This window comes from Phallusia mammillata, chromosome 8 (assembly GCF_965637545.1).
Source record: "Phallusia mammillata chromosome 8, kaPhaMamm4.hap1.1, whole genome shotgun sequence".
Lineage (NCBI taxonomy): Eukaryota > Metazoa > Chordata > Ascidiacea > Phlebobranchia > Ascidiidae > Phallusia > Phallusia mammillata.
This window is the reverse complement of record NC_137259.1, coordinates 5,031,623-5,042,793: the sequence shown is the minus strand read 5'-3', so window position 1 is coordinate 5,042,793 and position 11,171 is coordinate 5,031,623.

Genomic DNA, 11,171 nt, shown 5'->3' with positions numbered 1-11,171 from the left:
TTCTCAACATTCTGACCAATTACATTTTAGATCTAAACTTTCCATAAACTTCGGAACACTATACACGGACTTGAAGAGTAATTTAATTATAACTGCCAAAAAGCTTGTGTATATAGAATCATAGATAACTTAATTCAAGTTATCTATGATAGAAAACATTATGCAGACGTTTTAACAATCACTGTTGTCATCATCAGTGCAGTTTGATAACTTGCTCTATAGCTCGATTGACAATCTACACTGATGATGACCACAAAGATTGTTGAAATGTCCGCATAACGTAATTAAAATGTCATGGTACAAACTGTTATGACAGGTTTAGGTCGGATTGGGATACACTATACGAAACAGTTTTGAAGTGTACGGATTTTCGGTCGACTTACAACGAATTGATGGAAAACACATTTCTTTCAAACGCACATCTTCTCGGAACACCAGCATTTGGCTGTTTTATTCAACTTCAGTTTGAAATTGCACGCAGAACTCCAGGAGATCCTGATAGTATTCCCAGAAGAGACGAAATTGAGGAAGGAATTCGTATTGGTCTGGATTTTAACACCCCTGAAAATTACAAAACAATGACAGACATGTTTAAGGGAAATCGTAGAAGAGAAGCTGACCAAGAGTAAGTGTTTATTTTTTATAATCACAAAATAGAGTTAGGACATGTTTGGGGGATCTGGATTACTAGACAGACAAATATCAGCATAGGCTTTTTTCTATAGGTTTCTAGTTTATCTTTTGTCCATGACTTTATTCTATTGTAGATTGAGATGTAACTATGAACTGGAACAATTATGAATGTAGACGGTCGCGGTTCCGGTTCAAAGAACAACCACCAGAAACTCATTTGGTCCCTACTAATGAGTTGAGGGGAAAATTTTCTCACTCAACTGCACTTATCCAAGAACTTCATGTAACATTTCAATTCCATTTATCTTGTGAACGAATGTTTTTACTTGTTCGTTGAGGAATTTTTTTTTATTATAAAGGAATTTTTTATTATTATTTGTAGTGTTAAAATTGTTTTCAATGATGTTACCAAAGTTTTTGGCCTGTGGTAAAAGCATTTTGTCAATTGTATTAAAGATATAAATACACCTATGCACGTAAATATATGTGTTTCTTGAGTACGGTTGTGTTAAAGTTGGACGATCTAAAACAAGAGCTTGTATTTGCGTTTCACCTTATTTTTAAATGGCACGTTCTCATGTTCCTCTACAATTGCTACCCTAATCAAGTGCTGTCTCGCACCATTGATTTCGACGTCGACGTGTCCCGCGTGTACAATTGTTATTGGCCGGCGAGATCATGTGACGTATAGGCTGCCTTGTTCCGTGTCTCGCTTGGGCCTCGAAACATCCTGGTTATGTAGTAAAACGGTCTAAAACAATTAGGTTTTAGTTTTAGTGCCTTAACATTAGTTCTGATAAATCATTTTGTATTGTGTAAATACTGTATTGCTTTTAAACTTCAACATATTATTCTACTTTCAACAATTTCGAAACCCAGTTGCATTAATCACCAGTTGTTGTTATGCGGTAGGAAATCAAATTAACGTAGAACTCTAAAGAACAACATTACTGGCTTATCATTGTAGGTTGACAACAGGGTTTAGCTTTGGTCTGAGTATAGGTCCATGTGAACCAGCGTAATATGATAGGTTCTTTTTGTGCGGGACATACTAACAACAACACAAATACAATAGCACTTGTTTTAGCGTACACAGTTGAGTGGGTTCATCATTTCGGTCCAAAGCCAAAAGTACAGGACCAAAAAGCCGAATCCCAACATTGCCGCGATGAAACCAATTTAGCAGATATTTGGCCTCTATAAAGTTTCATGGGATGTGCGACTATGCGCAATAAATACCACACAACATTCGAGAACGGAAAATAAAATTACCACAGACTGGTGTCCAACCAGTTTTTTCAAAACTTCAAGCCTGAACCCGAACCATTTAACTAAGTCAGTGGTTCTTAAACTTTTTCATTATTTTTTATGTTTTTCAACAGTCCCTTTGCCATTATTTCGAGGGCTCGCGGTCCTTAAGCCTAATTTGTGTATTTCAGAAAAACAAAAGTTGATTGCAGGATTTTAGCCAGTTATGCGAAATTGCGCATAACAAAGATCCAAAGCATGTGACATCACAGATAAGACAAAAAAACAACATTACAATTGTGCGCGAACAATTATATTTTTGTTAATTGTCATGAAATAAAGGCTATTGTTTAGCAATGGATACAGTCGATTCTCAATTCCACTTGATTTAAACATATTTAGTGGCACAAACTGACGACAAATAAGATTTTAGAATTATCTCAACCTTTTCGCGGTCCCCCCAAAATTGCCTCACGGACCTCAAAAGGACCGCGGACCCCAATTTGAGTACCGCTAAACTAAGTAAAAAATAGTGAAAGGTTGTTACAAAAGTTTTATAAACAATGTAAAATGTTTTTTGTATGAGGAGTGGGGCCATTACAATGTCACGTGATTGTACTTGGAACATAACAATCAAGAGTGCAGTCATAAAAAGTGCTTACAAATTGTAACATCAGATTGTCGCTTCGAAGTTCAAAAACTGTCGTACAAGTTGAGGCTAACAATAGAAAAAAAACGGCAGTTTATCATGCTTACAAATTTTACGGTAAAATTTTTACGACAAAGTGTTTTAATATAAACTGAAATTAAAGTCGTTTGAGTAGTTTAGACAAGACAAGTACGATTTTAAAATCGTTCATCATTTTAGTGAAAAGTGAATATTTTTTGGGAGGTTAAAAGCTCTAGTGTAAGAGATTCAAGCTTGTGCGATACACCCCAACATAGACGTGAGAAGAAACAGTAACACAATCAAACTAATTTTTTTCGACAGGTTTGCGTTTCTTCTATGACTGGAGCGGAGTTTGCAGCACGGCTAAATTAATTGGTAACCGGTCCACTATGGAAGAACGCAAGCAAAATTACAATTAAATCAGGCATCAGATCAATTGTGAACATAATTCCATATCCCACAAAAAATCAACCAGGAAACGCTTTTTTAGACTTTTTGGGGTAAGAGGGTCATATGTCCTAACTTTATAATTATAGTAAAAATGACAGGCAACGCTAAATACAAATGCAGTTGACCGTGTTGTAAACTAGTAATAAAATAAATACGCATTTCTTGCCAATTCAGTTGTTTTTTTGCTAATAATTTTTTTATTTTTTATTTACCTCAGACATCTTCCGGTAACGTGGGAAGGTTTGCTAGAGCAGGTTCTACAAACTGGTTTCTCGGTGATTTTTAAGCGTTTCTTGGCCACACCGCTTGGTTTGACCAACCCGTTACTATTTATCGGGGCGGAGTTATCTGTTAAATTTGTTGCATTTACGTTGATGAATTTTGAAAAAGCCCGTAGAGTACGCGGCGATAACCCAGCACTCCCAGGCCAAACACGTATCGCCAAAATAATTGACATTGCACTTTCCTTGGACAACGCAAAAGCATACAAACTCATGGTAGACGCATTTCGTCGCTCACCAGAAGCAAGACACAGGGCATGCAACAAGTAAGTTGTTTACTTCTATCAAACAATCTGTTTGTTGGAAGGTTGATTAACAGTTTGATTTTTTACAGACTCTTTGAACTGGCAAAGAAATTTTTGAAATAAATTCAAGCTTTTTCAAAAACCATCTAAAGCACTGACATGTTTTAAACCCTTTGTTTTCGACAAGTTTTTATATAACTGTAATATAATTGTATGTGTAAATAAGTTTGCATCTGTACCGTGGTGTTACTTTTACTGGAACTATTATTTAAAAAATGGTCCTCTTGCACAATTGTAAATGCCAAAAAATAGTGTTTTGTAGTAATTGTAGTTTTTTACGTTTACAGTTTTATATGAATAAAGGAAATATACGACGTCAGTGTCCACTTCAATAAAACATAGTATTCCGACAGTTACAGCCGACATAGTAAAAAGGATAAAATAAAAAAAAAGATAAAAACCGATTTTCATTACTTTGTAAGGACAAAAATTTCCATTTTTTTAGTGCAAGCAAAAAGACATGTTAGATTGCATGGGCAAATTGACCCACTGTAACTTATCAAGGCAAAATTTAATAACTTGCCCATCTAGGTTGCACAACGCCACAGAGCGTATGGTCTCTAACGAAAACCGCGTCTAATAGCGCAACTACATGTAACCCAATCTATACATTATTGTCGCGCATTGTGCAAATCTACTGGGTGGCTTTTCGGTGACAACTTAGCGTTTTTCTCAAGGGCTACATTTTTTCAGGCGTATAATAAACGAAGCGTAAAATACGCCACCAACTTGACCCAATGTGTGTTGAAGCAATTGAATTGATCATTTTTATTTTTTAGAAATTGTAGCTCTACATTTACTTTTACCTAATTTGGTTGCATCGGTTTTCTTTTTACCAAGGGCCTACTTGTACATTAGCTGCGTTTTGTGTATTTTGTTTAATAAATCTTGCACGCTTGTATAACGCTCCATGTAACCTAATCTTGGGGTAAACTGGTTTAAATGGATTTGTGGGGCTGGAGGTCAACAAAAGGGGGGGAGTATCCAACATATTGTATAACAAAACCAACAAGAGGGCAAAACGCACAGGCAAAAGAAGTGAATAACATAAAAGGGGGCTGAAAGTATAAAATAAAAAATAAAAATAGAGCAAAAATGTTTGATTTGTGTTTATTGCGCTAGGTGAAAGAAACCTTATCAAAACAATTACATTGAACAATCAAAGCAGGAAATAGCTGCGCAGCGTAATTGAAACGTATTGGTGGGTCATGACTAAATGCGCTGTAGCTACAACATATTATAAAGCCATTATGTGACGCGGAACCTCACAAGAAAGTGATGTTGTCGCATTATAAGTAAACACGATTGGGGGGTGCGACGTTGGTGGGACCAGTCGAGGAGGTCCCTAGAAATAGTAACCCCAAAAGAAACCCTGCCGGACAGTTTTAAGCACCAAAAGGAAAAAAATACATAAAAAACGAATTCTACTTTATAGTTACTATAATCAATGTGAACCAAAACTGATATGCATTTGAAGGAGTTGAAAATTTGCTGTGTGTGTTTAACTGCAGTAAAAAAAGCTCGTGCGAGTATAAACAAAACACTTTAAACTTGTCAGTGGGAGTTATCGACACGATTATGTGGGGAAATACGTGAGACACAAACTTGCGTGATGACATCGCTTCCTGAGCCGGCGCCTGTGTATAAGCAAAACAAATAACAAACGTTCAAGTTAAGGCGCCGGTTAGCCAATCACGCTGTACTGTGAGTTTGGTATTTACTGGATGTCCCTTTAGAAAGGGTTTAGAAAATAGCAGTCATAATGGTAATTAAACCGTTGGTTTTTAATTTTTAAATTAGTGATTACTTGATTACAAAATACGCCGTTTATGTTTGTTACAATTCCAGTTTAATGTTAAAAAAGGATCCAACTATAAAACATAGTGTGGACGTATAGAGTGTGGACTTACATGATAATGCAGTATCATCTGAAAAATAATAAAACGCTAGTTATAGTGGTAAAACTGGGCAAATGAGCGTACCAAGTGTTTATTTAAACAGTCAACAACAAAAAAAGTAAATTAGATTTAAACTTATTTACAGAATTGTTCTGTTTTTCTATCGGCTGGGGAAACAACATTAGAAAAGTTAGAGGACTTGGTGAATGATGTCACCAAATGGGTCAAAGGTTCGAAATATGATTTCAGCGTTTACCTTTGTCCTCCCTTTCTTAGGCCCTTTAAGTTTGGCATTGAACCAAATCCAACACCGAACCAACCAGGAAATGGATTCGTAGACTTTGGGCAAGTAAATATTTCTAAGAGTTTGCATGGATCGAAACACTTTTCCAATTAAAAATGTTTCTTTTTGTCTTCAGTCAGACATAATATCATTGTAATTTTAATTTAGGTTTCCATCCAGATGGAGTAACTTACAAATACATCTAAAACCCGGTTTTGCATTGGTTTACAATGCCTTGCTTAATGGATGGATTTATCCCACACCAGGACAATTTGCATGTTTCATTTTACTTCAATTTGAAACAGCCCGCAGGGTAGAAGGGGATATAAAATTCATTCCCAGAAAAGCTACAATTGCAGATGGAATTCGTATTGCACTGGAATTTGACAAAGAAGATACTTACAGGACAATGACCGACATGTTTTTGGGATTGGGATTAAACAGACAAGCGGCATATGAGCAGTAGGCATTCGTTTTTTTGTCTGCAGGTATTTTGTTTATTTTTTGTTTTTTGCTTTATTCTTTTGTAGATTGAAATTAAACAGTGAAATGGAAAAATTAGGAATGCAGACGGTGGCGGCTCCAGTTCAAAGAACAAGCACCAAAAACCCATTTGGTCCCTGCTGAAAAGTAAAGGGAAAAAGCTTTTTGCTACAACTGTATTTATCCAAGAATTACATGCAACATTTTTAATTAAACTTTTTTGTGAATGAACATTTTTAATTTTGGTGGTAAAATTGTCGTCAAAGGAAATGTTGTTTTAATCAATGCCTTAGTCCCACACTAAAACATATCGTATTGTTGTCGCCAAACGCTTGTCTTGCCCGGACATGATAGCTTGGATCAAGCAAATAACACAAAAGCGGGAGTATCCTCTACCAGTAGCAGAGCAAACGCATCAGTAAAGGGAAAGTAAGAAGCTGCATATATACAATAGAAGATAAAAAAGATAGTAAAAGAACAAGGAAACATGAACCTTATAAGATCTAAACCAAAAAATGCAGTCGAAATGGTAAACCGTTGATTTTTTCATGTTTGTTTGCTTTTTAATTTAGTAAATGCTAACTTGATTCGCCGTATATGTCTATTACATCAGGGGTCGGCAACCTTTATGGCACTGCGGACCGTTTTTGAAAGTGAAATTTTATCGCGGACCGGTCTTCAAAAAACTACAAATATTTAGCAATAAAAACGCTTAAATTAGTTTATCATCCCCGGGATACATGGAAACAATGTTGTATAGCATTTAACCTGAAAAATTATACGGCCCGGTAACAAACTCCTCGCGGACCGGTACCGGGCCGCGGACCGGCGGTTGCCGACCACTGTATTACAACACTACTTGAAGGTAAGTAAAACGCAACCACGTACTTAAGGAATACGCAATCTACCAGCCTAGGGCGTGTCAAAGTGACGCAGTGTATAGTCAAATGGTGATAATGTTGGCAACCTTTTTTAAGAAAAAACGAAAATATTTACACAAATATAAATTATGTAAGATAAAATAAAAAAATTGCTCTAAAACAGTGGTTTTCAACTTTTCATGGACCCTTCCAGTAACTTTCAGGAACTGTGCCCCCCTTAAGTAACCTTTTAGGACCCCCCCCTCCCCCTGCTCATCAAAAAATGCAAATAAAAAATTCATTTAATTTATAGTCGAGGATTTGTAGGCATCAATGTGTAACAAAAAAACAGACGAATAGTGAATAGGTTATGACATTGATTAGACCAGGGGTGGGGAACCTTTTTGTTTGTGAAGGCCGCCAAACGGTTTATCGACACTCGTTCAGGCCGCACAGACTATTTCTCCGGCCAAGGACAGTGGCATTCAAACTTTTTGACTTACAGAACGGTTGATGTGCTATTGGACTTACGGTCCAAGTTAAATAAAATTCGTCACTACATTTCCACCCTCACTACAACATTCCGGATTTTATTAACATAGAAACTCGCTTGTTTATCAATATCAATCTAAGAACAGCTTGTGACATCACAGACGAGGTTAAGACATTCAATTATGCGCAAACAACTGTTCTTTTGCAACACAAGTTAGATTGTAGAACTTTGGTCTCTTGGCAGTTCTACGGATATCGCTTTGTGTACCAGTACGCAAACGTTTGGCTCTAGATTCAAAACCGCTGCCCTAGAACCAATCAAATAATGTGGAATAAAGGTAAAAAAATATGTTTCTGTCTAGTTTTTAGCGCCTGGTGCAGTGTGTATTATCAACATCCTAAATTGTATTCTGACATCGAAGGCCGCACTTAGTGCCTTTAGGCCGCAGGTTCCCCACCCCTGGATAAGACCCTGCGTACCTCAATACGGTCAGCGCCCGCGTTATACAATATATGATATGGCCATGAAATTAAGTGAAATGACGAATTACAAAATAAGATAACGACAATTCAGCTTTGGTAATGTAGCGCAAATGCAGGGAATTAAAATTATCGATCCAATTTATAGTTCCACTTATATTGTGCAGGATTTCGACATTTCGGACTGCAATGGACGACAGTTGCTAAGTGGATTTGAAAACCTGGTTGAAAGAGGTCGTCTACGGCTCAAAATTTAGGTTTTATGTTCAAAGTTGTTCACCCACACCTGTGTTCAGAATTTGGCCACATTGGTATAAAAGCAACCAACCAGGAAATGGAAGAGTGATATTTCCGTAAGAAATTAAATATGTGGAAAAATGCGAATCTGTCCAATATCAAAAACTATTTCAACGGGATTAAGTTTCCCACTTGGCGTGAAAACTATTTCTCAACATTCTGACCATTTACATTTTAGATCTAAACTTCCCATTACCTTCGAAACACTATACACGGACTTGAAGAGTAATTTAATCATAAACATAACTGCCAAAGAATTTGTGCACATAGAAAACATTATGCAGACGTTTTAACAATCATTGTTGTCATCATCAGTGCAGCAGTTTGCTAACTTGCTCTACAGCTCGATTGTCAATCTACACTGATGATGACCACAGTGACTTTTGAAACGTCTGCATAATGTAATTCCCACAAACTGTTCTGGTAGGTTTAGGTCGGATTGGGATACACTCTACAAAACAGTTTTGAAGTGTACGGATTTTCGGTCGACTTACATAGAATTGATGGTAAACGCATTTTTTTCAAACGCACATCTGTTTTATTCTACTTCTGTTTGAAATAGCACGCAGAACTCCAGGAGATCCTGACAATATTCCCAACAAAGGAGACATTAAGGATGGAATTCTTATTGTGTTGAATTTTGATACACCTGAAAACTACGAAATAAAGATAAACATGTTCAAGAGGGATTACAGAAAAGCAGCTTACCAAGAGTAAGCGTTTATTTTTATAGTCACAAAATCGTAAAGGTATGCTATACTCCTTTATTTTATAGGCTTGTCAGATTGGAAAACGAACGCAGACTTGGAAATTTACGCATGTAGCCACAACCGGTTACAGCTACTAGAACGACCAGAAACTCATTCGATATCTTCTAAACAACTGACGCAAAACGCTTCTCACTATAACCGGAACTTATCCAAGAATAACATGGAGCACTTCATTTAAACGTATTTTGTAGCAAAACCTAGTTTATATGTAGCGTTAAACCCGAAATATAATAAAATATAATTATGTTCGTGTTGATTTGCCAAAGTGATATTTTAGACTCTTGCTAAAATAAGACGCAGAAACAAAACGAACCACTAACTTGCATTACAGTTGCCAAAAAGTAACGCCGTTTGCAAGACTATAAGTCATTGATTCAGAAACCGGGCCACTTGCATAGGTTGTAACTTGAAATTCATAGCGTGACGAACTTCACAGGATACAATTTTTTTACATTACATCAATTAAACGACAAAACAACGAAGGACATCAACATGTTGGAAGTATATTAAAAAATGTATTAAAAACTTATAGTTGGCAAACTCCCATTTACCCATAGTTGTAAGCGGGGTAAAATTTTAGACGCGATCTCGACCTAAACATAATAGTTTTTGAGTCCAAGTTAGTCCAAAGATGGCAAGTTTGCTTTGTGCGAATTAACTATTTTTACAGACAGGCCTATCGTAAAGAGTAAGATACGGGTGCACGGCTTATCACAGAAAAAAATATTGAACAAGCATGTTATTCAACGGGTTGCACAGCAAAATATTAGTTTTTATTACCAAACCTATCGTTCTATTTATGTTTAGTTAATTGAAAAATAGTCGGTTTTAATTAAAAACATAACTATCAGAGAACTTGTGTTTGTAAAATACATCTTAGTGCAAACATTTTATCCTAGTGTATTTCATAAGTTGGTTTATTTCTTGTGTGTAGAGGCCCTTTCCCGCCTCGACAAGTGACGACCATCCGATAAACGCGTTTACTTGTCGTCTCCAATGAAAAAAACTAAACAAAAGTATGCAAATAGAAGTTCTATAGCAAGTGTCTTTTGTATTAAATTACTTCTTAAGTCCGTGTGTAGTACTCATGAAGAAATACTAACATTTCTGCCCACGCATCCACGTTTATTGAGATCTGTTGCCCGTAGGATTTCGGAAAAGACGTGTTTCAAGTGTTTGCCATCAATACAATTAAAGACATTTGACCCATACGCTTAACAAGGCAGCTGTAGCCACTTCTCTTACTCATAGTAACCAGACTTTTTTTACTCTCGTCTTATGCAGCGAATTTCTGTGCTGTGTCATTCTATTTTGATGTAGCCCAATCTATACATCATTGTCGCGCATCGTGCAAACCCACTGGCTGACTGTTCGGTGACAACTGGGTGTTTTTTACAACGGCTTTACTTATTTATGAGTAACCGGACCCTAAAATACGTCACTCGTCGTTTGTCAGTTTGCAACTTGACTTGACCTAACGGGTGTTGAAACAGTTTTAATTGGTCGGAATATTTCATCTGCAGGAATTGTAGTTCTACATATTCTTTAACCCGTTTTTGTTGCATCGGTTTACACAAAAAAGGTGTTTAATGAATACAAATACCCTTGTACTGTTGTAGCAGAAATGTAGTTTTAAAAATTAGGAAAATTAACTTCAGAAACATGACCGTTTTTTACATTGGCATGACCGTGCTATATTTCAAACTTGTGGTTGTATTAGATTGTGTAATATTTGACTTCGAAACTTTTGTAAACTCGTTAAAAAGAATAATTGACGTGACCACGTGACGTTTTCTTGTTTTGTTGTCCTTGGCAATTCGTATGTCGCAGTATTCGATGTCCAGTAAGAGCTTGATTCCTATGGGCGCTGTAATGCCCAAACGTTTGCAACAGCCGCCAATAAGATATTTGTCTAAACAAAAGAATAAAAGAGTGAAAAAGTCTGCAAAGAGCACAATTTTCTGAAACTTAACCAAGCTGAATATATAACCTGCTGGTTTACTGCACTAAACAGGTTTCTA